Genomic DNA, 26,646 nt, shown 5'->3' with positions numbered 1-26,646 from the left:
GCATCCAGATGCACCAAGTAGAGGTTAAGATCAATTTTCTTGTGGTCACTGTTTGACGGTATACCTGTCAACGAGGACATCGTCTAGCGATATCCCCAAGATACAAATTGTCCTTCAGAAATACAAAAACTTTATTTCCGCAATTTTTGTCCAAGCTAGCGCATTCACACGATTTTCAAGTGCCAACGTCGTTAATATATCTTCGGATCACAGACGCCAGGAACCAATTCAGGTTGTTTAAAACGAGCACATAATAAAGTGATAGTACTCTATGTACGCCCTTGAAGAAATGCCTTACTAAGAGTGCACATGAAAATAAAGGCGCAAAACTCCGGGCGATATATCCATAATGAACGTTTGACATTCCGATTACAGGTATTTGTTTATATACAGGCACGCTGCTTTATGTATGATACATTTAAGGATAGAGAGGGCACACATTGTCAGCCAATATTATCAACAAGTCAAATTTGTCAGAACAACAAATAAGCGGTTATGTAAAAGGCATTCACATTTGTTTAGCAGTCTATCAAGTAAGTGGCGTGCGCTGTTAGCATTTTTAGTTGTTCAGTGGTTCGTATTTTAGTGTAATACTTGAACCATAAAATTTAAAGCAGTCTGAACACTAAGTGTGTAGCAACACTTTACTACCGCGTGCTTGAACACAGCAGGTATTTCTCAATGACTACAAGCCATGCTATTCTAGCCTAGTAAGGCTTATCCAGCGCAGGGTAGGAAACCGGTTTCTTGTCCAGGTAATTTCCTGCCTCTCCTCCGCCTTAGCGCACAAGGCCAACGAAAACAAAAATCCTGATTGCTCACGCGCGTTTCCCATCGCTTACGAAGTACTTCAGTTTAACACACACATGCCAGACTATTCGTTGCAGAAACATTTTTCTTAGTTTGTAGAGCGGTGACTTCGTAGCCAATGTTTCTCCAACATCAAAAACTGTGCCCCTCTTTTAGTGATGCCAATGCGTGACGAAAATAATATAGCTGCCTAGTGTTCTGTGCAGGTACTGAGCCACTGCACGATGAAGTGACTGTCTTCTTGACTACGACGTCGCTGAGGGTGCGCATTAGAGTTGTTGCCCAAATTATTTATTCAGCAAACTGAGTATGAACCCCATGGACGCAGTGCCTATTCAAGGATTCCATTGATCGAAGCTCTTCCACCAAGAATAGAGCATTGTGATTCGACAAGACAGTGCGATCTTCTTTGGGTCCCTCTACGTAATTATATAAAATACTGTTTTATTCGCCAATAATTTGAATCACAGAATGGTGAATTGATTGTGTGTACATAAGAAGTTGCCAGTTTCCTGAAAAATCCCGCATGCTGCACAATGCACCACCGCGAACACTAGCACGCTTCACACCAACGCACAAACTATGGCTTTCAGGTCATAATTTGCAATCCATGCTAAGCAAGCTTAAAATTCCTTAATAAAATATTTCTTCCTGATGTTACATAAGCATTCGGAGCTTTTTTTCCGACTTGTTAGGGGCGGCAGTGTAGTTTTCTAGGATATTTTTTTTTTTGAATGAAACTCTGGATCAGAATTTTTTGTGCGCAAATTTTTTAGCAGTGTTTGGGTACTTTCTGTTTTGTTTTATTATGTTTTTCCTTTTTTCTGTGTCGTTCCTCTTATTTAGTGCCGTAAATATTCTTCTGTGCTTTCTCTGCTGCTGCCTTATAGAGCGCACATAAAAAATGCCACCTTTATTCTCCAGTCCTTTTCCAGGCATTTACATTTTAAAAACTAATATTAAGGATTAATTTCAAATTCAAACTTTCCGTTCTAATCGCAACCCAGCATCCCATACATGTTACGACAAAACGCTTGTCTGGAACCATACTACAAACGCCGAGAAGTTGTTCGCACTAGCAGCTACCGGTGTTGACACTGCAAACTTGGCAAATTCCCGAAATCCTTCATAAATAAATCCTCCTTTATGCTACACTCACGACATCCCTTGCCGCAAAAGATGATAGTGGTGCAATGTTTCAGTGCCATTTCAGGCGATGAACGCACTTGATGAGAAGAACAAGAAAGCAAATAAGATCAAAGACCTAGATTCACGAACTTCTCCCGATAATATTATATATATAGGTCGCCTGGTCAGCTTCCCTGAGCTTATCGTTCTCCAGATACTAATGCAGAAAGCATAGCCTCGTCCGAGGTGTTTAATCATCTCGTCCTTTGATAACATGGTGAAAGGAACGCCGTTAGTTATGAGAGTACGCGAAAGGGGGGTGAGGCTATTTCTGATGTGCGACGACGTCTTGAAAGAAGCCTCGGTGGGAAACATTTTGTTCTTCTAGGAAGGAGCTTCCGTCTCGTACCATTGCCCCGAATTATGGGCGTGCCATTCCATTCATGAAAGTTGACCCTACCATCATTAGCCATTGATCGCCAAACATCCTTCTTTGGTCATGGATGGATAGAGGGTAGTTCAAAGAGATGTCCAGAGCCGCATATATGAAGACTGCGACAGGATAAAAAAAAGAGTGCTATAATGAAATGAATGGGTTAGTAATTCAACCCTGTTACAGCAGCTGCGCAGAAAGGAGTGACGAGAATGAATATAAAGGAAAAGCAATGCAGTCTTGCGCAGGCCTTTGCACAGAGTAGAGAGCTGTATGTTACCATGAAGTGCCTGGCCAGAATACTGGGCATTACGCATGAAAACGCGTCGCGACACGCTACTCAATCTTTCTTGGTGGTAACGTTAAACCAGCGCTGCCGGCTGTAAAACGTTGAAATCTTCCTACCGCTCCAGCATAAATAAATTGAGCCGTTTGGGGTTCTGCATCAAATACTAGAGGCGCCATTAGTTACAAGCATTCAATTAGGACGTGTTTTGAAGTGAACTGAAGCATGCGCATGCATGGGAAAAGTCACGTGCTCGAATCCCACTTCCCCCGTTCCTTGGATTGACGGGCGTAAAAAACTAATGACACGCGCCTTTCGGAGCGTATCAGCAGCTTAAACTGACAGTTTGGTTTTTCTAAATTCCATGAGAGAGCTTCATATCACCTTCGAAACGAAGTGCACGCCTAGGTATTTAAAACTTCTTACGTGTCGTATCGGCACATTCTTTACGTACAAGGTACTGTCATTGTAGTTTAATCTCCGGAACTGGACACAGTGTATTTGGCTTTCTTAATATTAACGCAGATTAAGTTTGTAGTAAACTGCATTAGGAATCTTTCTAATCCTTCGCTTATTGTACTGTTTAGACCCTTGGTGAGTCGCCTAAAAATATTTTCAAGCAGTGGTTATAGCAGTTCGGCGGTCAGGAAGACAACAAAAAGGGCTTCAATAAGAAACTGATTATTGGACTGATTCGCGCCCGCAAAGAACTGAATGATTCGGTGGCATAGAAAGCAACAAGCATGTTCGCAGGTCGTCCAAAAAAAGAATGCCTGCCGGTCTCTGGAACACTTTGGAAGCAGCCGCTCGTGCCTGATAGTATTAAAGATATGTATGGCAGCATCTCGCGCCACAAACGAAATGAAAAAACTGAGTGCCGGTGGCACTGAGCGTAAACAAACAAACGGCATAGATTCGTGCCAATTTAAGCCGTATCATAAGCGTACAGTCACGAGCAAAAAGATTAGCTCAATGACCTCACCAGAGCGGTGAAAATCGAACTGCGCGGCTGGCGCAGCCGTGCTTTGCGAACACACCTGGCAGTTTTGTTATCGGCATGTTCGTAACCGCAGCGCTGAGCGTTGCTGTATGCCGCTCCTGTGGCACGTTACTAGTGGCAACTCTTTTTACTCGCGACTGTACATCGCTTGGACATATTTCAGGGTTGAAGGAAAGTCATTTGCGTGTATCAAAAGGTCGGTTCCAGTATCAACCCTGTGGCACCCCAGTCAGCGCGGCCTGTGGTTCACAGATCAAGTTATTCATTACAAAATGCCCTTCGCGGTTGGTAAGTTAACTAGCATATTACTGATACTGATAATAACGATGGTTATCAAGTAGCATGGTATTATGAACGTAACTGAACGCCTTGTTAACGTTTAAATGCACAACTACGGCAATCTTGTTCTCGTGGAGGGCTCCATTTACAAAGATTTCCATTAGGACAAGGATAGCAGCTCCTTTTAATCTCTGCGGTGTGAAGCCGTGCGGCATAGGGCGCATAGTACTACAACTGCCTAACAGTGTCTTGACATATACACGCAGCATTTTTCAAAAATGGTATTGATAATACCGAAGACCGAAACTGGCGTATAGTTACTTGATCTTGACCGTTATCCGTCAGAAAGTTGATAATCACGTCTCCGACGACTTTCATGAAGCCGTTGAAGGTATTATCACCTCCTTGATCACTGGTTGGAAGTGGAAGGTGCTGTAGTCGAGCCTCAGAGGTGTGCGTACAAACTGTGCTCAGGTCAATGTAGTTTCGTTGTGAAAACGGGTGGTGATTTTTTTTTTCCTTTTCCAGCCTATAAAGGCTTCATTCCCCGAACAAATATCCTTTTTGCTCTTAGTACGTGGTAATCGATTGATACAGACGAGCTTCAGATTCTCCTCACTGTTACTTTAAACCCGGCAGTGTATAGGCATGCTGCAGATTTAAAGAAGCATGTCCGGAACAAAAGCTTAGTGCACGACACGCAAAGCAAGCGCGTATGTCGATGCCATGTCACTGTCGTAATACGGGAATCCTAAGGCTCCCTAACGCACCGCTGGTAAAAAGGTGCGTAAAAAAACCCCATGCATAGTAAACCCAACCGAGTAATAGAAATGCGTGCTGACGGGGCACTAAGCACATCGCCACGTCCTGACACAGCGGCAAAGCTCCCAACAGCCATCCGTTTTCCTCACCCGCTGCCACTTGCAAAATGGAGTGATTGCATATAATTGCAGGTCTGTCTACTTCCTAGCAGGACGCATTCGAGCGGTTAATTACCACATCGCGTAGAAATGATGGAGTTATTCTTTTTATTTCTTTTCTTTCGCCGAATCTCGCATTGGTTAATGGCGTCGTCGCTGCATTATTGAACGCGCTTCCTGGACGCAGCTGCCAGTAAGCCCGGATGATAAATGAGGGCTGGCAAGGGAGGAAACGTGTGCTACGCTACTTAACAGCATGTCGCCGATAGTGCTCAGTCTGAGCGTAGAACAAATGGTGCGCCCTGTTCGACGGATATTTCCGGAGGAGCAGAAAACGCCTTTTAAACGAATGCACTTCAATCTCAGTAAGAGTTTTATTTTTTTATTCCTCTTCATATCAAACTATGTGCAGAAACGTAGACTTCAGTAATTTTTTTCTGCTTGCAGTCTGTCAGCGGGCATTAGTCAATTGGATAGGGAAACCAGTTCATAACTGGTGGAATGCGGAAATCAAGCTTTCACCTCCCCGTTCCGAGACCGGTGAACTTACGACCGAACCAGCAAAGAGGAAGACAGTTAAAGTTTAATGCCAGAAGAGACTAAGAGGTCTGCTTGAGGAAAGTGCTTTGGCCTGCTACCCTCCCTCGTTGCGAGAAAGACCGCGCGAATGGCTATGAGTGAGCGTCATCTACAGACCGGCACTCACGGCAGTGAGCGACGATCTCCAGGGTTGCCAATTTATATTTCGTTCTCCTCAGACTTTTTCTTCGCCCTGCAGGATACGCTGCAATGTTCTAACACATTGCACTGAGGTACATTTCTTGGGCCTCTGCGCAGCGTGGACGCATCGAGGCGAGACCTTGCTAAAAAAAATTGCAAATTGATTTTTGGGGAAAGGAAATGGTGCACTATCTGTCTCACATATCGGCGGACACCTGAACCACGCCTTAAGGCGAGGGATAAAGGAGGGAGTGAAAGAAGAAAGGAAGAAAGAGGTGCCGTAGTGGAGGGCTCTGGAATAATTTCGAACACCTGCGGATCTTTAACGTGCACTGACATCGCACAGCACACGGGCACCTTCGCGTTCCGCTTCCATCGAAACGCGGCAGCCGCGGTCGGGTTCGAACCCGGGACCGGCGGATCAGAAGCCGAGCGCCCTAACCACCGAGCCACCGCGGCACTTAAGTGCTTGCTAAGGTAGAAAGTTCTACCTTAGAAGGAACTCCCCTTTCACGTTCTATTAGTCTAGAACAGGAAAAGTCCATGTAGTAATGCCACAAAGCCGGTAATCATCCTCGCAAGAAAATTGCTGGCACTTAAGCTATGTACCCCAGCGCAAAAAAAAGAAGTTCAAGAAAGGAATATTAGCTTATTACCATGCCATCAGCCAGAGGCCATCATCATCATCATCATCATCATCATCATCATCATCATCACTATCTACTTCGGCGCAGTCATACAGTTAAAAATGGCAACGAAATCCATTCCTCGACACCCCCAGCACAGACTTTCATTCAGCTGCGAGATCGCTGAGAAAGGTGCAGATTTTTTTTTCTCCGCAGCCGTACGGATCTGCTCGGGGAGCTACTAATGGGTAACTGTTTCTGTAACTGAATTTCACTCCACCTTGGGGCATACCTCTAAATGTATTTTAATAGAAAAGCCTGCAACTCGCCAAAACTGAATGGTATAAATGTCTGATCCGCACAATTAGGAAAAATTTCCCGGAGCCAAGCATGGCCTGGCACATAATCTCTGCCTTTGTGGGACGTTTCCAGGACAATAGGCAGATTAAAATAAAATGTTTCTGTTCTGTTTCTGAGGCAAAGTACTCGTGTGACTTTCGGTCTTGTGCGTGTCTTTTGATGAATCTTTATAACAGTTATCCTTTTTTTTACAAAATAGAGATTTATGCTCTGGTGGTACCTAGACCAAACATTTTAGCAGCTTAACTTAATATCGAAACCTTCCTTTCAACGTCACCTCCGTCGATCTTCGACATGTATGCACTGCAGGTGTGCCGAACCAGAAACCTTCACCAAGACGATGAACAGGTTGAAGAGTCGCGCAGCTATTTTTATTTTTTTAGGCAAAGATGATTCTGACACGCCCCCGACCCTCTTTTTTCTCCTCATTCAAGCCCCGAACAGCCTGACCGCTCTTTTGCACGCATCGAAAGCTATTCTCAGCGAAAGAAAGACGAACAAGCAATAGACATCACATTATTCGCGGCACGGACACGTGCGACTGCGACGCACCTGATAAAAGGACGCGCAGAGGCTACGTGGCGGATCCCCGACTTGATCCAAATGCACCAGTAAAAAAAAATGAAACGGAAAACGCGAGAGGCCAGAAATGGACGTGCGCAGACTCCAGTACACGATGTTCTTCGGCCGATGACTTTAAACTTGAAGTCTTTATGGCCGTCCTTCCTTCTTCACCTTTCGCTTCATCAATCCTGGTCGCCATAGTTCTCGCTTTTCTGTGTGTTTCAATTCGAACATGACCAGAATAGCGAATGGCGGCAGGGCGTTGGCCGTCGCCGTTGGCGCCCTTTAGACGTGTATTCCTGCTGACAGCGGCTGCGGCTCATTTATAAGGTTCTGAGAGACAGTGGTCACTGCGGCGTAGGCGACGCTCGAAGGTGTCGACGACCGCGCGTCATGCGTGTGCACGCATGCACGCTCGTTGAGGGGCGACTACCTTTCCATCCAAATGTGTTTGGTCTCGGCACCTGACACGCTTCGGAAACTTGTTCGCGCTTCCGTTGCCTTGCACACGCGACAGACAATGAAACTCGCCATTCGCATACGACATCCCAGATATGTGCCTTTAGAGGCTACGCCATCAAATCGATACTTTTCCTTTTGGCATGCATATGCGGCAACGAAGGCGCGAGGGGCCTGTGAGAAAGTATCAAGGCTAAATTACAAGAATTCAGTTATCAGATTACCGAGAATGTCGTTAGGCGCCATAAAACCCGTAGTTGTTGAGCACAATATCCAATCATCGATGGAAAAAAAACCAAGAACAACTTGTCTGTGTGTCATATGCGAATTTCCGGAGTAGAAATAAGATTCAACAAGTTGGTTTGACGAAATGTTAGTAAGCGGACTTATCCTTTCCTCCCAACCTTTGTTTGATCTCAAGAATTCCATCTTTTTTTATTTCTTCCCACCATAATGTACACTCTTAAGGGAATTTTCAAATGTAACTATGAAAAACTTTGAAAACTATGAAAAACTCTGGCAGAGGCACATCGCGAGTTTGCTGGCCAATGCTGCAAAATACGAAGCTCTTTGGTACATAGTGTGTATAAGCAGATTTACACGACCATTTTACATTTACACGAAAATTACACATTTACATTTACACACATACACGAAATTACACGGCAATCGTGTAATTTCGCTCTATTAAGTACTTTTGCCTGTTTTTCGCAAACGTAGTCGCCAGGCGAAAATATTGGGATCACTCATGCGTGCTTTGTCATATTTCGCCTTGATCGAAGCGCACCGTGCTTGAGTGACTGATGCGCTACACAGCTGGCAGCGCTATACCCAAAAAACGGCTTTCTAACTCAAACATTTAAAAAAAATTGCAGAACATCTTAGCTGAAGCATCCTGTACATTCGCCTTACTTTTTTATGATTGCTGACGGAAAGCTCGAAATCACAGTTATATATCAAAAATGTATCAACGGACGCCACATCGCGAAGGCAGTTATCTGCAGCTGCGGTTGTTAACACCAAAAATTGTTTGTCTTTTCTTGAGCGCGCAAATATCTTTGTTTCAGGTCTAATATTATTGTCGATTTTAGAGATTGGATCAGAGCAGGAGACGGCTGTGTGAAGTACTTTCGCAGTAAGACACCTCCCGACAAACGGCAACTACCTCCACGATCACTGAGTTTCACCGCCAGCCCTTCCCGAAGGCGATCTGACCGAGAAACTAATCGGAAGGCTTTACACTGTTCGAAAATTTAAGCGTGGCTCATGCTGGGCACGTTGCACAGTTTATTGTGTTGGTGCTAGAAACGAGTCCTGACACCCCAAATTTCGAGAGTCCGAGACAATGACAGTGTAGCGATGGGCTTTACCAGTGATGCGGCACTAACATCTATTCTTCGATCCCTTCCCGTAATCGCGTTTGTTGCACTGGATGGTGCGCGCATGCGCACTTTCATCTGCTTTTGTGGCAGCGAATTTTATGTGGGGTGGCGTTCGAGCTGGTCCGCCCGCGCATCGGTTCTTTTGAAACCACATCTGATGTTGTAAACTCATTTCAAAAGCCCGGCTGATTACATACTTCAGTTCTTTCAAGTTCCTCGTTTCGTTCTTTTTTTTTTTTGCTTTTTCGTCTATTGCGTTTCCAAAATCTCATCACAGAGCTGAATCAGTGCGTGCCTGTGGACGACAAATCACATCGTATGAACGAATGCCAACGATGTGCAGTGCAGTGTGCAATGTGATCAGTTTGAAAGAAAGTATAATGCAGCTTGCTCTCAGTAAACACAAGTTGGATAGAGAGAAACACAATGGGGCACGTGATTTATTAGTAGAAAGACGTCAAACAACCATGCATCATTTCTTTTTGCAGAAATAAATCCAGGATTTCTTTTGGGAATGGCAACTCCGTACCTCCTAACTTGAGAACTATTTTAGACCTTTTTGCGCTTGCTTTCTTACACTTTAAATCAAAATTTTTCCGCAGTCTCTTCTAATAGTACGTGCAAAAATATCTGGACACAACTTTGTTACTGATTTATCTGATGACAACGCTTTTAGCTGGGCGAAAGGAGTGCTAAGCCACGCCCTGCACCGAACGCTGTCTTGGAACAAAATCGTGATGGCCTGGAAGACTCAGAAAGATTAGTTACTTTTCAGGGTGGAATGTCGAACGAGAATTTGTGTACGCGAATAAAACGAGCAGTGTGATCTCTAAGTGGCAATGCCTGCTCGTAATTACAGCCAAACTTATTTTCGCGCACTTTATACCCCGCTGGAACAGCATGCTTTCTTTAGCTGTTGAACTGTCTACACGGCTGTCTAGAGCGCTGTAACAGCCCACTTGGAGTACACTTGGAGTACAAGTGAAGCACACTTGAGTAATTTACGAGTACCCTAGGCCTCGAAACAAGGTCTTATTGTGCGTGCGTATTCCCTTGGTACGTACTTAGCTCATCATGTCTATAAGATGTACCGGGCTCTCCAGGCAGCGACAATTGTCATAAATGCACAGCAGACCACGCCATTAGAACGCTCCAGACATGTGTGTGGGTGACCGTACACACCCCGATCTCTTATATATTCGTGCTTAGTAGCACAGTGCTACCTAACTTTACATTCGGTAAGGGAGCAATGGCCACTCTCAACAAAGCACAATCAGTACGGCCTGCCTGAATTCTCTCCAGTGCTAAAAATATTGGGCTAAAAAGCTTCACTTTTAAGGATAGAATGCGATAACGTTATCGGGTCCCGTTCTCATTGCCTACTCAACACTTACACAACGACCTAATTCCTAATGCCTAATTAACATACTCATAATTACTCTTGTGCATGTCTCTAAGACCGTTCACCAAGTCAACATCCACAAGACCACAACGCGTTCACTGGCCCATCTTTATTCAGCTTCAACTGCCGAGATTTCCTGGCCTATGCTTAGAGTACCTGTCTCAAAATCCGGAGGGCCTGGATTCGATACCCACCCACAATCAAATTAAGCACAATTTTTTTCCAACTCAAGTACTTTCCTTTCGTCTCAGGAACCTCCAGGAGAAATTCGGTGCCAATCCGAACATCCTTTGACGCATTCCTGTATTAGCTCTTTGCTTCCATCGAGATTTTTCACTCACTGCCAGTGACGCCGACGCCGGCTCTTCTGTGACACGCGACCCTTAACGCTATCGCCTTAAAAATGGTGTTTGGTGGTTTTCATTAGAAGCCAAATGGTGGAAAACATGCCTCGTCAATCATAAAATTCGTTCATTGGCTAGAGGGAAGTGACGTCACAAGACCAGAGCATTACGATTGGCCTGAGGGAGGTGACATCATCGGACCGGGGCATTCCGACTGGCTGGAGGGAAGTGATGTCACTGGGCGGGCTCATTCTCATTAGCTGAAAAAAAGTGACGTCACTTCTGATAAAGGCATAAACAGCTGCTAATTCTATCGCATTTGCAACGCGTAACGAAATTAGGTGTCCCTATGAATTTTTTTTTTGTCGTTCATATATTTTCATTCAGCCTCAGTGGTGAATCAGATAAATCAACGTTGTTGGCGGCTGATCAAAAATTACGTTTTTGGTATTTTCATGTCTCGGAGTACGTGTACATTTGCGCTTTCTCAGAATTTCTTTACTTTTCGTAAAGGCTCAAGTTTTAAATGGGGTGAAACAACAAAAACGAGAATCACGTGTCTGGCTTTACTTGGCATCATAAAAAAAATAAAGACGGGAGCTGGGCGCTGATAAAGCTACGCTTCCATTCTTCTCTTGGACAAGGCTGCCTGTTTCCTCGCACGATGCCTAAACAGACGTCAAAGGCAAAACGAACCAGGACAGTTAGCGAATTATCTTTCAGCCCGCACCGCCAGCTAAGTAAGTACCTCCTGGCGTGCGCGCCTGCGACACAGTAGAGCACCGCGGCTGTTTTCGAAAACGAGGCTCACCGGACAGCGCTGACAGCGTTGTCTGGCGCCGGTCAAGCAAGGCCTTTAATTACCTCTGCACGCTAGGCGGGCAGTGCAGGGCGTGGCCTGCCTGTCCTTCATCAGCGAAACACCCGGTCCGACACGCAGAAAGGGTTCGCCGTAGTTGCCTCACAGGTCAACCAAGGCTGGGGGGTGTGCGAAAGCAGAGGCGAACGGGTGACGCCTCACTTTCGTAATTCACCTCCCAGGCTGATAAGGCGAATTTTGCTGTCACAAACGCTCAGGGTTGTTAGTCGTGTATGTTGCGAGTACACGGGACGGATGGTTTTGGTAGTCTCCAGGCCGGCACGAGTTGAGATGGTTTTTTTTTGTTGGCTGTTCAGCTGTGTGTATTATTAGTAAGGCTTAACAGCGCTGACAGTTGCCTGCGGACTAGTACCTGAGAAATGAGTACGTATCATACGTGGTAGGCGAACTGCTCATTAACTTGTCGATAATAAGACGCTCTGATTACATATGTTTCCTTCGCATCTGCGAATAAGGGTAAGTGTTAAGAATTTTAAAAGGTGTGCACAGTCTTCATTTCATGAAATTTAGTTATCGTTTTAATTTTCGCGATAAACTCGAATTTATTCGAACATCCTCGCGCAGCAAGAATATTCGGCAATTCGCTGATCTTGAAACTGAAAAAAAAAATTATAGTTCCTGTTTTGGTTTTCAAGGCATGCCTAAAGCATGAGCTGCTCTTTGGCCGAGGCAGCGTTGGTTTGATATTCTCCAGCGGGGTAGCCATATCAATTTTTGTTAAGTTCTTTGATTCTGACGTCCGTAACCTCACGTGTCGCTAGAGGCTCGTTTACATGTACCATCCGTTTAGGAGCATGCGTTCACTCAAGTTACTTGCCCGCCACGTTTATCGCAAGCACAGCGTTTTTTTTAGTATGTGGGCTTTCTTTTCCAACTACCAGGGCGGTGTAGAAACTTCCTGCTTGAGCTCGCTTTGGAGTTTCGCAGCCTCCAAGCCGCTTCCCTTATCGGCCAATCACCCCACACACGCCCGCGATGATGATGTTTATGCAAACCGACGCAAAACGTACGGCAGACAACACGGCGGTTCAACACGACAAGATTAGCAGGCGCACCTGCGGATTTCGTAAACTCTCGCAGCATTTTTAATACAGTTTATACTCGGTTTCACCGGGACATTGACACTCTTTCACCATCGCAAAAGCTGGCAACTCCCGCGGCCTCAAACTCTCGTTGCAAAACAGAGTATAAGTTTGAATTCGCTCGCTCGAGGGCAGAATAATCGCCCAGATAGGCTGCTGGTGGTGGTGGTGGTTTGAGAGCTCGGTGAGCACATCTCTATATTTTTATAATTTTAATGTTCCCTAAGTCAACGAGCAATGAGTAGCGTTTAAATTTACTGCGGCTTGTTTACGCGTTGACGTGAAAAGCGTGATCAGGATAGGAAGTTATTTATACCATGCAGGAGCAGTTGTCTGATGTTGTTTACCTGACCGCCTCAACAGCACACTGAACGCGTTTCAGGGAATTCATTTGACGATTAGGCGGAGGTGTGCTTCCGCAAATGCAGCTTAGTGATGCGAAGGAAACATCAAAGATACGAAGGCAGCTAAGAGAGTAGGAGACAAATTCTGTATGCGAAATAAATCTTGCAACGCTTTATGATCACGCATCATCACTATAAGCAAGACGCCCAGCAGAAAATCCAGCAGGCAGTCAGCGTTCTTTCTATAATCTCTTCTGCTTTCTTTTTGCTATTGGTGCGTTTTTCACATAAATTGTGACGAATTCACGCCTATCGGCTTCCTAACATAGCAAGCGTTATACGTTGTGAACAAAATGAAAAAACTGGTATTTTTTTTTCACTGATAATGAGAGTGATCGTTGTAGTAACATACACACTCTGTACTTGATCTCTGTATTGTACGTATAAAAATAAATTCAAGTGAAAATGAAATAAAAAGCGGCAAACCTAGAATCGTATGACGAAAGAATAAACGGCACTGACGAAAAGATAAATCCTTGGTCAAAATGAAGGCAAATAAAGAATAGTCGCTTTAAATGTGTCGTATTACGAATGCATGCGTAGTAAACGCAAGCAGACCGGTAAACACAAGAAGAGGTGCTATTCAATAAGATTTTCCGCAAATAACAACTTGCTTCCAAAGGCACGTTCTAATCATGGCAGAGAGAAGTCATTTTTCTGCATTGTTAGTTTAGAAACAGCTTCCTACTGACATTAAACGTTCGCAATCTTTGAGTATTTTTAAGCGCAAAAAACATTCGCATTTTGTGGCCTAGCCGGAATTTTTTCGCTGACACATTATAACGCGTGTTGGTCGGATCTTGCTTATTTTATTGGTGTTCATAATGATATTTCTATCCTTCTTTCGTGAAATGCTTGTTGTTTGCATGATTGCATCTGAATTCTTATATCTACCCATAGGAGGTCCCGATGCAGCCTTCGTGCTCTGGGACCTCCTTCTGTACATTCATTCATGTACAGTTTATATCACCGATTAAAAATCTTTTTTCTCTTCTTCGACAGCGACTAAGAAAATTGAAAGAAAGAACCGAGAGGAGACAAAAAGCCGTGCGTCCTGTACTCTCTGCGTCTTTGTCATCAGTGCGCGCTGCCACTCGGTGTTTCCTAAATTAAGTGTCTATCATTGCCTAATACCGAACGTGGAGCAACAAAATAAATCCTTGAATGAAGCAAAAAGCACCAATTTGATCGTCAAGTTTCCAAGGTCCGTTGTCGCGCGAAACTAGTTGAGGCCTTCAGGCTAAGAGTGGGGATAAAAAATGGGGATCGGCTATTTCCATACCAATTGTGATGCCAGTGTCACTTCGGTATCACGCCGCACAGAGAACCAACATAGCTTTCAAAGTGCGTATCGCCCTACGAATTCATCGCTGAGTCCAATGGCATAAATTTCCATCCTGTACACTAATGCAGCGGGAAGTGCAACGGAGATGCTGAAAGAATTAAGAGAATTGCGGACACTGTTGTACCAAAGACGACCATGAGAACGCGATGAGAGCGCAAAGAACGCCTATGGCTGTCGTTATAGATTTTCTTTCCAAGAATAATTATAATTTGGAACAGGAAATAAGATGTATGTTTTTTTTAGCTTCTTGATTAATCGCACACTACGCAACTGAGAGCGAAATATGTTCCACTGCTAACATATTCAAGAAGACCGCACTCGCACATGAATGCGCCTGCGCAAGCTAACTCCGCCTAGTGTTGGCACGCGCTGTTGTGACGCACTTCATTTACCAGCATATGAAATTAGATATAAAGGTTACGCGACATGTCTTTTCTTGCTTCAGTTTTTTTTTTATCTTGTCCTGTGCAAACGAAATAAATTCGTAACGCGTCAATGATTGCACCAATGCAACCTGAATGGGCAGCCTTAATAAAGACGTTTTGAAACTACTGAAAGTTTCCAAATGCCCCAAAGACTCTATCTAATTAATGTCGTTATTTCGTAGAAAACTCATTGCGCCTTCACGGCAGACAAAAATATCAGCTTATCGGGAACTTTGAACAGCGTTGTTGGAAGACGAGTGAGCATGCGCGTCTAAGCAAACTGTTAATTTTTCGCTCTCTGGAGCAAGCCAACAGTTTGCACACTTCTATCGTTATTAAAAAGAGAATAGACTCCTGGTTAAGTTAAGTCGGTGCAACCAACAAATGGGTGTTCAAAATTTTAAAATGTTTCGGTTTTCTTTTCAACATTTTTGGCAGTGCATGAGCTACCATTCGGCTTCACATTTCGTTGACATGCTCTGAAGAGCACTATTCTCTCAGCTGACGTTTCATTTCACGGTCAGTGTTATGGTACGAAGAACAGTCAGGTTGTCTGAAAGCTTAATTCATTCCGCATTTCATCCTAAAACAATGCGCGGTAAAGTTTCATAATGAACTAGAAATCTATTCATTGTTCCGCTGTCTACAGAACGTCCACACTTTGCATAAGCATTGTCATGACATGTGAGGTAACGATGTTTTTTCAGGCTTGTATGTTGGTACCACGAAATCTTTTTTAGTATGTGTGCGTAGTCTAGAAGTTCCGCTTCCTAGCGCAAGTGATTGAGTGCTTTAGCAAGTGGCCTTACTGTTTTGAAACTTAAAATTACTTTGCGCCATGGGTGCAAATGTATGAACGCTAGAGCGCAAACAACGCATGTGCAATCTGGGGACACTGTGGCAACATCTGGCTCTAATATCATTACTTGGGGGAGAGGGGGAGTGATATCAGGAAACTTTTATGTGGCATTCATTCGTGTGCATGTGGCTGAAAGAACTATAGTGGCTGGAGATGTGCCTCAAAAAGTGGTGCTTAGAGCTAGCCCGGGAGTACTGGGGCAGCTGTTTGAAGCAGGCATGGTTGAAGCAAAGTAATAAAAAAAACTTTCAATGTGGTAGAGGACAAGCGGTATTTTCAATAGTAACAGCTACGCTGGGAAGTGTTACAGACTCCAGACTTAAAACAAAAACTTTTAAAATTGCGTTGAAAAAAGCGCGTGGACTTTCTTATACTCATGGTTTCCTAATATGCACTCAAGAATAAGCACTGACGCAATTTTTGAGAAACAGCATATGAAAGCAGCCCGACGTGTATTCATTGGTGGGCACTCACCAGAACACAGCCAAGACAATTTCGTAAGCGCAATTTCCAGAAATAATGTTTGAGATTAATACTATAGTGATTTATGCGAGCTAGTTAAACTACAGGCATTTTTTGAAGCTCAGAAACAGTATGTGATGAAGTCTAAACACACCTGTGAAGTTTTTTCTTACAGCAGGAAAAAGTACTCACTTCGTTTACTTCTCCATAACCGCTACTTTATGCGTTCTGGGCATCATAAATACTGCACTACGTATTAATGAAATATTTGCTAGAAAATTCATGAAAGCGATAAGGGACAAAACATTTTTGGAAATCTATTCGCGGTATCGGGAAAGAGCGCAGAAAACAACGTATATAAAAGGAAACATTTGTACGCCCACTAAGCTATGATGTGCCAATACAGTGTCGAGCGTATGCAAAGTGCTTGCCACAAATACAGGTATGATTTAAATTAAACGACTCTAAAAACTTGCTGTTCTTTGCAGCCTTTAAGGTCCGCGTTTTGATGCACGTGCCGTGAAACAGACCAAGTTCACTAATTGATTAGAAGTAGTACACCCTTCGCATCAAACTGAAAACAGTTATTGGTTTTGTTTTTGTTTCCTTCTCGCGTCTTGCGAATCTGATTTTGTCCCAATTTTTTAATAGACTCTTTAGAGGTAATAATTCGATTGAATAATTAAAGAAGGTGCAACTAACACTCAAGATTTATAACCTGGCGTTTGACTGCAAGGCAGTCTAACACTACATTTGTACGGAAGTTGGCTACTTGAGATGCTTTTTCTACTGCGTCTCATCGACAAAATTTCGTTTCGCATAAAAATGAGCGTCGCAACAGTAAACCAAAGTGTTACGGAAGTTTTCTTTTGCCACGGACTGATCCAGCCTTTCCGTACATGTGTTGGAGAGAACTTTCTAAGACAAGGTGTGCTGCCAGTAACGCAGTTTATTGGTCGCCAAAACCTTAATGTCGCAAACTACTTTTCAACAAAACTAAGCGCATGCGGCATATTGTCGCAGCCTATAATTTTAAGTCAAGCTAATCGCCGATCATCATGAAAACATCCGATTGCATTCAGAATGTTTGCTGTGGAAGCTAGAATCGAATGAGCCGACGACATCCAATGAGCTCTAGCCGCTGTTGCCAAAAGCAAGGTTTATCATCCGATGGTTGCTGTTCAAGATTAGGACATTTTATTCCTTCGTACGTTATGTGCGGCGCACGCGTTACTTATGAATTCTACCTGTTGGTGGCACCACGCCATGTTTCAGAAGACAAAAAATTAAGTGGAAAGTAATTAACTGATTTAGACACATGCGATTCTGAGTGGTATAAAGAAACTCCATAATTATCAACCACACACCTCTGAAGAGATGAAGGAAAAATTTAACTGTGCATTTTATCTCCCGCGACTGAAGCGCATCGTTAAATTCAAAGAACGCGCATGACTCTAGAAGAGAAGCTTATTACTTCCAGGTAGACAGAGCCACAATATAGAGGGTATGTTTTAAGCGGTTAGTCTTAATGTTGGTACGATGATTATTGCTGACTGCAGCACAGAGAATCAGATTCGTGCCCTTGTTTTGCTAGACTCTAGACAACAGCTGACACACAAAACATTCTACAGGACAACAAAAACATCTATATAAAGTACTCGCTATTCAATAAAGTACTGAGATAGTCGGTAAGAGCAGTCACCTTTGGGGACAAAAAAAAAGTCAGCTTGTCAACAAATGTCTCGGCTCACACGCGTTGCCGGCACTACGATCAGTCTACTGGTATACTCCAGTGTACAGAGACAAGATTGGTGCAGTGATTTCTGTGTCTGTGATCATAAATCATGCCCTCGATCCCTACGCAACAAATTGCGGTCGTTTATCACAGAGTCAATGGGTATTGCCGAGATGAAGTAAAGAATTGACTGCGACTTTCTTTTTACTATTCCTGACAGAGAACATACCAGAACCATCAGGAGAACAATGCAATTCAAGCCAGTTCAAAAATGACTGCTCAAATGTCATTATCCCCGGAAGTAGTTTTTGAAGCTTTTTTTTTCATGTTTCAGGTTTTCTTTAGGTTTTCTAGGCTTAGTGACTCAGGCTATGAGGGACGCCTTAGAGAAGGGCTTCGGATTATTTCGGCCACATGCGGTTCTTTAACGTGCACTGACATCGCACAGTACATGGGCCTTCAGCAAATAGCCTGAACTGAATTGTGACCGCCACGGCCGGGATCGCATCCGCGTCCTTCGGGCCTGCAACCGAGCGCCATAACCACTGAACCACCACGGCGATATTTCTCTTTTCTTCTTCAAATATAGCGCGTACCCAGTTGAAAAAAAAATTCTGTCAACGCAGCAGATCTGTAATGTTTCTGACCATTAATTTCACGTACAACAACGAAATTTTTCTCTGAGCGACGGCGCAAGGCCCTAAAGGACCCTCGCAGAGGATGAGAGGAAGCCCTTAGCAGCAGGCGCTCCTTATTTCATCTATGTCGGAGAGCTGCGGAGGCTCACGCAGAATCTGGTCCGCCACCCCACAAAAAACTCTTGCCGATCTCCGGCTTTGAAACAACAGCCGCAAGTACCGCAACAGACTCCGACGAAGAGATGTACGTACCTACCGAAGCCCCTCGTCGGCTGTTCACATAGCCTAGAAGTAGTTCCATGCTTCTTCTTAGTTAAGCACAAGGACGCTCACAGAACTGCCCATTGCCACCTGGCCGACCACGGATGTGACTGCGTGCTTTCTACTTTTACCGCAAAGCGCGGCCGTTGCTCTGGTCTGGTCCGAGAATACGCTTCGGAAGGCGGAAGGCCCGAGCACCATGTTCTATTGCAGTCGGCGGCGACCAAATAAGCATCCGTCTTGGTCAACGTGACAGCGGTGGGGTCACAGGCCAACACTCGTGCCTCGAACAAAGAGCACAATAAAGTTCGTTTTTCAATCAGTCGACCAACTAACTCCAAAGCAAAAATTATTTCGCTTTATAACTGAGTTTGTTGGCTTTGCAACATTCTTGATCTGTATATCATCATCATCATCATCATCATCATCATCATCATCATCATCATCATCATCATCATCAACAACAACAACAACAACAACAACAACAACAACAACAACAACAACAACAACATCATCATCATCATCATCATCATCATCATCATCATCATCATCATCAACCTGACTACACCCACTGCAGGGCAAAGGCCTCTCCCATGTCTCTCCAATTAACCCGGTCCTTTGCCACCTGCGCCCACCCTATGCCTGCGAACTTGGTAATCTCATCCGCCCACCTAATCTTCTGCCCCTGCTACACTTGCCTTCTATTGGAATCCACTGCGTTACTCTTAAGGGCCAGCGGTTGTCTTGCCTTCGCATTACATGCCCTGCCCAAGCCCATTTCTTCCTCTCGATTTCGACTAGGATGTCATTAACACCCACTCGGCCCGCTTCGGGTCTCTTAACGTTGCACCTATCGTTTTTCTTTCCATGGATCGATGTGTTGCCCTTAACTTAAGATGAACCCTTTTCGTTAGCCTCCACGTTTCTGCCCCGTAGGTGAGTACCGGTAAGATACACCTGTTGTACACTTTTCTTTTGAGGGATATGGCATTAAAATTTACCCTCAAGGTTGTCGACGAATGCGCATAACGAGGTCTAGCACCCTGAAAAATCGACAAAGCCTGTATCAACTTTCTTTTTCAAGTATGGTGGGCTTTCTCCAGTGGCACTAGTCAGCGTCACCTGACAAACTTCACATGACGTTGCTCGGGCATTTATATATTTATTAGATTAATCATGAACAATTTATTTACACTTCTGTCTCATGGTAACAAACCGTGCAATGAAACAACAGTATTTTACTCACCTTATTACGGGTCCCTCAAGTCCTCGGTGCGCTTGTGACCCTGTGGAACAAAACGTATATTTTATTAGTCTGCAAATACACGCAACGCTGTCTAAGAAAAAGAAATATTTCTTCGCTCTTTTTATCCTTCGTTCTGTCCACATTTCTTTTGCTGCAACCCCCCCCCCCCCCCCCCCCCCCCGATTTTCGGGCGAAAATCCATGAACATCGCGACAAGCAAATTCCACCGCCCGTAAGCCTAAATCCTTAAAACGATAAGCTGGCTTTTCCGCACTAATGTTGTACATCCAAGAAAGCCCGTTACTGTAAACAGTTTAGAGGGAGGCGGAACCGTTTTTTTTTTAATTCGACGACATTCTACGATTAGAATGCATGAAGCTTGCACGAAAAGTGCGCCGAGTTTTTTTTTCAGCACAAGCGTTTAAAATGATTGCATAATCGCCGTCGCGACAATGATTAAGCTTCTCAAAGCGCCGGAAGACTATGGGGAAGCTCGGTGATTACGCCACGGACGGTGATAATAATAATTGGTTTTTTTGGGGGGGAAAGGAAATGGCGCAGTATCTGTCACATATATCTTTGGACACCTGAACCGCGCCGTAAGGGAAGGGATAAAGGAGGGAGTGAAAGAAGAAAGGAAGAGAGAGGTGCCGTAGTGGAGGGCTCCGGAATAATTTCAACCACCTGGGGATCTTTAACGTGCACTGACATCGCACAGCCCACAGGCGCCTTAGCGTTTTTCCTCCATAAAAACGCAGCCGCCGCGGTCGGGTTCGAACCCGGGAACTCCGGATCAGTAGTCGAGCGCCCTAACCACTGAGCCACCGCGGCGGGGCCCACGGACGGTGACGTTGCAAATTTCCGCTTCCTTCGCCCACGCTCTGCCGTGCGTCATAGGATGCGGACAAACAACGCTCCGCGGGCTGTGCCTCCAGGGGTGGTAGTTTCCTTCTTTGAAGGCAAGCGCTTCTCCATTGGAAATGTACTGCTGCCATAGATGACGTCGTCATGAAACCCCGTAATCCGTGCTGTGCACTGCAGAGGAGCCCGAACACCGTCGTTGTTTTATTCTCAGATTACGTCACGATTTCAAATGCTACCACAAAAACACTTCGCATGCTTCACCTGCAAGTTTACACAATCGACCGCATTAAGCTCGTCGAATTCTAATGCCTTTTCAGTTGGCGGACTCCGCGATGTCTAGGCTATGAAAGCGGGAATTACAATCCCGCTGAATAACAAAACATTTGCACGATATGTCAAGGCAAAATTAGCTCGACAAGATCTCTTTTACGTCGTGATATCCAGGTACAGTCGTGTAGTTGGTCTGCTTGTAGCTGCCTTCCTCAGTCACTCAGTTTTTCGCAGTATTTCCGTCCAAAACATGAATGCTACAACGCGCCAACGCGCTATTTCTCGGTTCGTTTATTTGGAATATGTTCATTACTAAACAACCAGAAGCTTCACCTGGCGCACATCTAATAATATTTTTAAAATCAAGTTCCGGCTATGCAAGGCGCAGCAATTAAGCCAAGCTGAACGCATGCGTTAGAGTCGATGCGTCAGTTCTGGCGAGAGTGCGCTACGCCTGCAATATACAGAGATTTACATCACTATGTACATTCCCTCTTCATAACGTCAGTGTATTATAAATTTCTGGGAACTTGTACAACATACGGACTATATTCGCACATGTTTCAATGGAAGCTTACAGGCACCGCTGGCTCATTAAACTCTCACACTAACCGCAGCGGTGGCGTAGTGGCTTAAGCATCTGCCTCGCATTCCGGAGGTGCGGGGTTCGATCCCCAGTGCCACCGGGAACCCACCGGTGATACAATGGGTACAAGAATTCTCCTGCCTAGTGTTCGGCTTGTTTAGGGTGAAGTGCTTGGGAAATGGGTCTTCGACCCCACCTTGAGTATAAGAACCGCCCTCGTGCCATGACACTCATTGGCCACAGATACATTTCCGCCATAAAAATTAATCGTCATCATCATCAACAAACTTTCACACTGCGAAGTAACGTGCGATAAAATGAAACCTACAACACTAGAGAAGATCGCTTATTGAAAAATGAACGATACTATGGACATATATGACGCCCGTTTACACTGACATTGTGCTGCCAAAAAAAAAAAACTTGCAGCCAATGTTTGTTCAAACGTGCCGTGAGAACTAAACAGAAGTGGAACTGTTCCCGCTCGTAAAGAGCAAACAGTCTTCCTATGTGTCTTGAGGCGAAAGTCCAAATTTTTGAAATCGTTCAAGGTTCAAAATACAAAAACACGCGAGATATTTTGGCTGCAGCGATGGGAAACTTAACAAAGACCGAAATGGGCGTATAATTACAGCAGGAGGTTTCATGGGAACATGTCTTCGGTGGACTGGACGCAGCTTTCGAAATGCCGAATGCCAGTGTCGAGTTCACGTGTTTAGAATAGCACGCTTCTGTCAGCCCTCCCGTTCTGGTTGTTGATACAGCGGTGCGCCAATGTTGACGCAGCCGCAGCTAACAGCAGTGGGTGCAAGCAGCAAAAATCTTAATATCTCAGCACATTTTCTCATACTACCAACATTTATTCCCAATTTGTACGCACTAATTTTTTCTCCTGGTAGAAATGGTAAATATGTGGTATAAAAACGTTTAAACATGTGAAAGGTAAAGTGCAACGGCCGAATAAATTCATCTTTATGGACTGACAGCAAAAGCCACTGAATTTAATCGACGCAGTCGTCGTCTTCTTGCGAATCCTCTGCAACTTTTTCATCGCCTTCGACCTTTCTATTCTTACAATTTCATATTAATAACAAGTAAAACATACCTTTCTCCATCCACGGTGCAGTATGTAGCGTATGCTACACATAGATGCGTCTACCATATACGCCTTTTAAGATACTGTATGTCTTCATTCCTGGCTAGGGGACCTTGCATTGTTACCTCCAGTAAGCTTTCTAAGGCGGGCGCCTAAGTTTTCCGAAACGCGCAGGTGCACAAGTTAAGGATAATCTTGCGTTTAATCAATACTGTGAACTTTTACTTTACTACACACGTGCATAAGTGCGTTCATAGAGTAGTCATAACACTCTACAGAATTTTTTCCCATTTACTGTCTTTTCTCACAGCCAGCTACTCTCTCTGATTTTTAACGCGACAGCGTTAAGGCACCCTTGTGCAAAAATTCCGGTGTGGTCGTCGTCGGCGTTGTGAGCGAATAATGGGGTGAAGTAGGGTGGCCTAGTGGGCCACCCTCTCTGCACCCAGGATGGCCACTCTGTGGTCAACCTGCGGTACAAGATTCTGCTCGTCCTCGCGCAATCCAGCTTGGTCAAAAAAATGACCCGGAGAAGCAACCTAAATGGGCCACCTACGTCACTTGACACTGTGGCGTCATCGCAACCTTCCCACCGAATTGTGAGCAAACTGGCCAATGTAGCAGAGGCGTTATCACTGGAGGTTGCTCGGGAAGATCAACTAGGGTCGCACAAGACCCACGGGTGGCAGCACTTGCCATCGTAGCGCAGTGGCGCCTCCCTTAAACGCTGCACTATTACGCAAAGACTAGTATGAGGACTTCCAGTAACCTGTGATAGTTAAGTTCAAAATTACGAATTCTGCATAAATAGTCATTAATTTATTAACATTTATGAGGGAGATTAAGGGTCCCCTCCGTTTTTTTTTCTATCACCAGCGTCATAATTGTAAGTAACAATTGTTAGCGAAATTTTATTCCTATGTGCTAGGCTTAATTCGTAACAACTACCGGAAACTACAAAAAACAGCGCTTGAGGATTTTCACGTCAAATGTCAATCAGTGCTTTTTGCCTCCCCTCGGCGGTCCCAGCGCGAGCACCGCAGCAGTGCGCTCAATACGCACTTCTAGCTAGCGAATAACGTAGCGGACCGACATTCTGCCGAGAGCTCCAACTCGTGCTAACTCGATTGAGGTATTCCGCCCCGCCATTTCACTGACGGAGGAAACAATGTAACCCTATTTGTTCCTTTAAAAATGCAATGCGCGACCAGAAAAACCGGAGGAAACGTCTTTTATTCTTCAACATGAATCCCTAGAGAGAAGCAGCGGCTCCCACTGCCGTTCCCCACTCTTGATTCCCCGTGTTGCGTATTTTTTCTTTTCATATTTTCTTTTTTTTTGCTAAGAATCCTCGTAATGTTGTTGCGAAAGCAAAAAAAAAATGGCAGAAAGTAGTTTCTCCGGGGAGGCCTTCAGGGCAAAAGGAAGACGTCGTCGCAGGATTCCAGTCATGCTAATTTTATTACCGCATGAGGGCTTTCAGAGCAGCGAGAGGCTGCAATGGCATGCCCGCAGTTTGTGCCAAGGTTATCTCCTAATGTGTTTGACGCCGCGAAAAAGTGAAAGGTGCCACCACTCCCAAAAATACCGAAGACACTGAGCACACGCGCATCGCAAGCTCACGCATTGAAGAAGTTTATTTGCACACACTTTCCTTTCGAAAGTACAATTATCGAATTAAGCTGGCCTTGTTACGTGCCTGGAAGTGTTTCTCCCGGGAAGCGAGGGTTGCGCTGTTTTCTTTTTCGCGTGCGCTACGAGTGCGTTTTGCTAAACCAAATATACTCCATTAACAACAAATTTAATAGAATTTTTCTAGAACGAACGAAAGATGGCGAAAAAGTGAGTGCTTTACTTTCTTGGTTTTCTTCCCTTCAGTGATTTCCGGGTGAACAGGTTTATGGTTTATGGGGTTTTAACGTCCCAAAGCGACGCAGGCTATGAGAGACGCCGTAGTGAAGGGCTCCGGAAATTTCGACCACCTGGGGTTCTTTTACGTGCACTGACAACGCACAGCACACAGGCCTCTAGAATTTCGCCACTATCGAAATTAGACCACCGCGGCCGGGATCGAACCCGCGTCTTTCGGGCCGGCAGCCGAGCGCCATAACCACACAGCCACCGCAGCGGCTTTCCGAGTGAGCAGGAAAATTTACCTCCCAGAAACCAAACAAGCAGTGCGGAAGAAGTGATCAAAAAATGTCTTTCTTTTTCCTTTTTTTCACCCTGCGTTTTCTGTTTATTAGCAGAGCTGCTGAGTTTTCATACAAACCTACCTCACCTCATGACTGAATAAAAAAAAAAAGAGGGACCAGTTGCTTTTCATTGAAAGTTTATTTTTCTAACAGAGGAGTAAGCCGGGCTAGTTCGTACATTCTTTGCGTGGAAACAGCGCAGCAGGCGGGCCCAAGAAAGACAGACACAAACACGGGCGCTGTTTCTAACGAACGAACTTTTCTAACGAGCTGAATAAAAAAATCAAACGTTGTACACCATAAAAAAATCAAACGTTGTACACCATCGAAAAGGAATTCTAAGGATTGCATCCTGAAGTGCTGGGCGGAAAAGAGAAAAATTTGGGGCACATAACATACTAACCAGACAGAACGGTTTCTAAAACGTAGCTGCAGAGTAGCTCGCCAAATTTGGGTTTCCGGCGGTCACATGTGACGATATTGGTCTCACGGGACAGCAAGTTAACGTACACTTGATGGGCCATGCAAGAATCTAGTTTTTTTTTTCCTAACGCTTGTAGAGTGCTTTCCCCGTCCTGTGTTTGCATTCCAGAGTGCACTGAGAGTATTAGATCTAGCAGCGATCACAGAGCACGGCATGTAGCTGAAGTAGTATATATACTACCTCTCGTCCCTACTGTATCCTATAATATTGAGTACAGTATATTGGCGCGAAACTTTGTAGTGCTTGTTTGTTACTGCTCGAAGCCGCCTGCCGTGGCCTTATCACATCTGTTAAGAACGTCGGAGGGGACCAGATTTATACGACAAGATTGTAGACACGTCCCACTAGTTCTAGAGTGCTCTAAATTGTCGTAGGCAGTTTCCGCGTCTTATTTCAAAAGTTCTTTGACAACTGTAAATGGACCGCGGCTGGTTGGGACTGGGTCTGCTCTTCAACTACCGCCGAGCGCGCTTGTGCTGTCGCTTCTGCCGAGTTGCTCAGGTATTATGAGCACAGTTACCAGCCCAACAAGGAGTCTGTTTGCTACGTAAATTTGCTTGTGTGTTGATCTCGCTGCTGTCAGCGACACGTGGCAATATAGAGTAGTGTATATAAACAGCCTCCGACGAACTGTCATTTCGCGGCAACCGCAGCGTGGTTTTTCAAATAGAGAGGTCACGTGATCATCGAAGGTCGATAGAAAGGAAGAATATGTGCGTGCGTGCGTGCGTGCGTGCGTGCGTGTTCGATATTTTAATCCAGAACTTATATCACTTCACCCAACAGTCTACCTTGCTGTGGCACACAAAATAGCCCGCCTTTTAGTGCTTCCAAGTTCAGAGAAAACTTTATGCCTTTCGCAATATTTTCACATCTTGATCCGTCATGCTCATCTACCGCAGCTGTCACAGTTACCGCTATTCCGGGCGCGCTAAAATTTGTTTCATGAAAAGACAAACAAGGAAGAATAAATTTCTTTTGTGTGCGATTGAAATTTAGCTAATGAATAGAGCAACTTATCTGCAAACGGTTTCTGGCTTGCGTGTTAATACAGAAATTCAATCACTGCCTTTAAAGAGGTCAACTCGCGCCACTGTAAAA

The 26,646-nt window shown here is 44.6% G+C and overlaps 1 protein-coding gene across 6 annotated transcripts in view; it reads right to left on the bottom strand.

The window, feature by feature from the left end:
* LOC144125147 (calcitonin gene-related peptide type 1 receptor-like) overlaps nt 1-26,646 on the bottom strand; it is a 309,750-nt gene that overhangs the window by 82,690 nt on the left and 200,414 nt on the right. For all 6 annotated transcript variants that reach the window (XM_077658271.1, XM_077658268.1, XM_077658270.1 and 3 more), the window contains one exon: nt 20,051-20,090. The gene's annotated coding sequence lies outside the window, so the exon portion shown is untranslated. The remainder of the gene's footprint in view (nt 1-20,050; nt 20,091-26,646) is intronic.

This window comes from Amblyomma americanum, chromosome 3 (genome assembly GCF_052857255.1).
Source record: "Amblyomma americanum isolate KBUSLIRL-KWMA chromosome 3, ASM5285725v1, whole genome shotgun sequence".
NCBI lineage: Eukaryota > Metazoa > Arthropoda > Arachnida > Ixodida > Ixodidae > Amblyomma > Amblyomma americanum.
The sequence above is the reverse complement of the archived record's forward strand: the minus strand, read 5'-3'. Positions and strand labels throughout refer to the sequence as shown.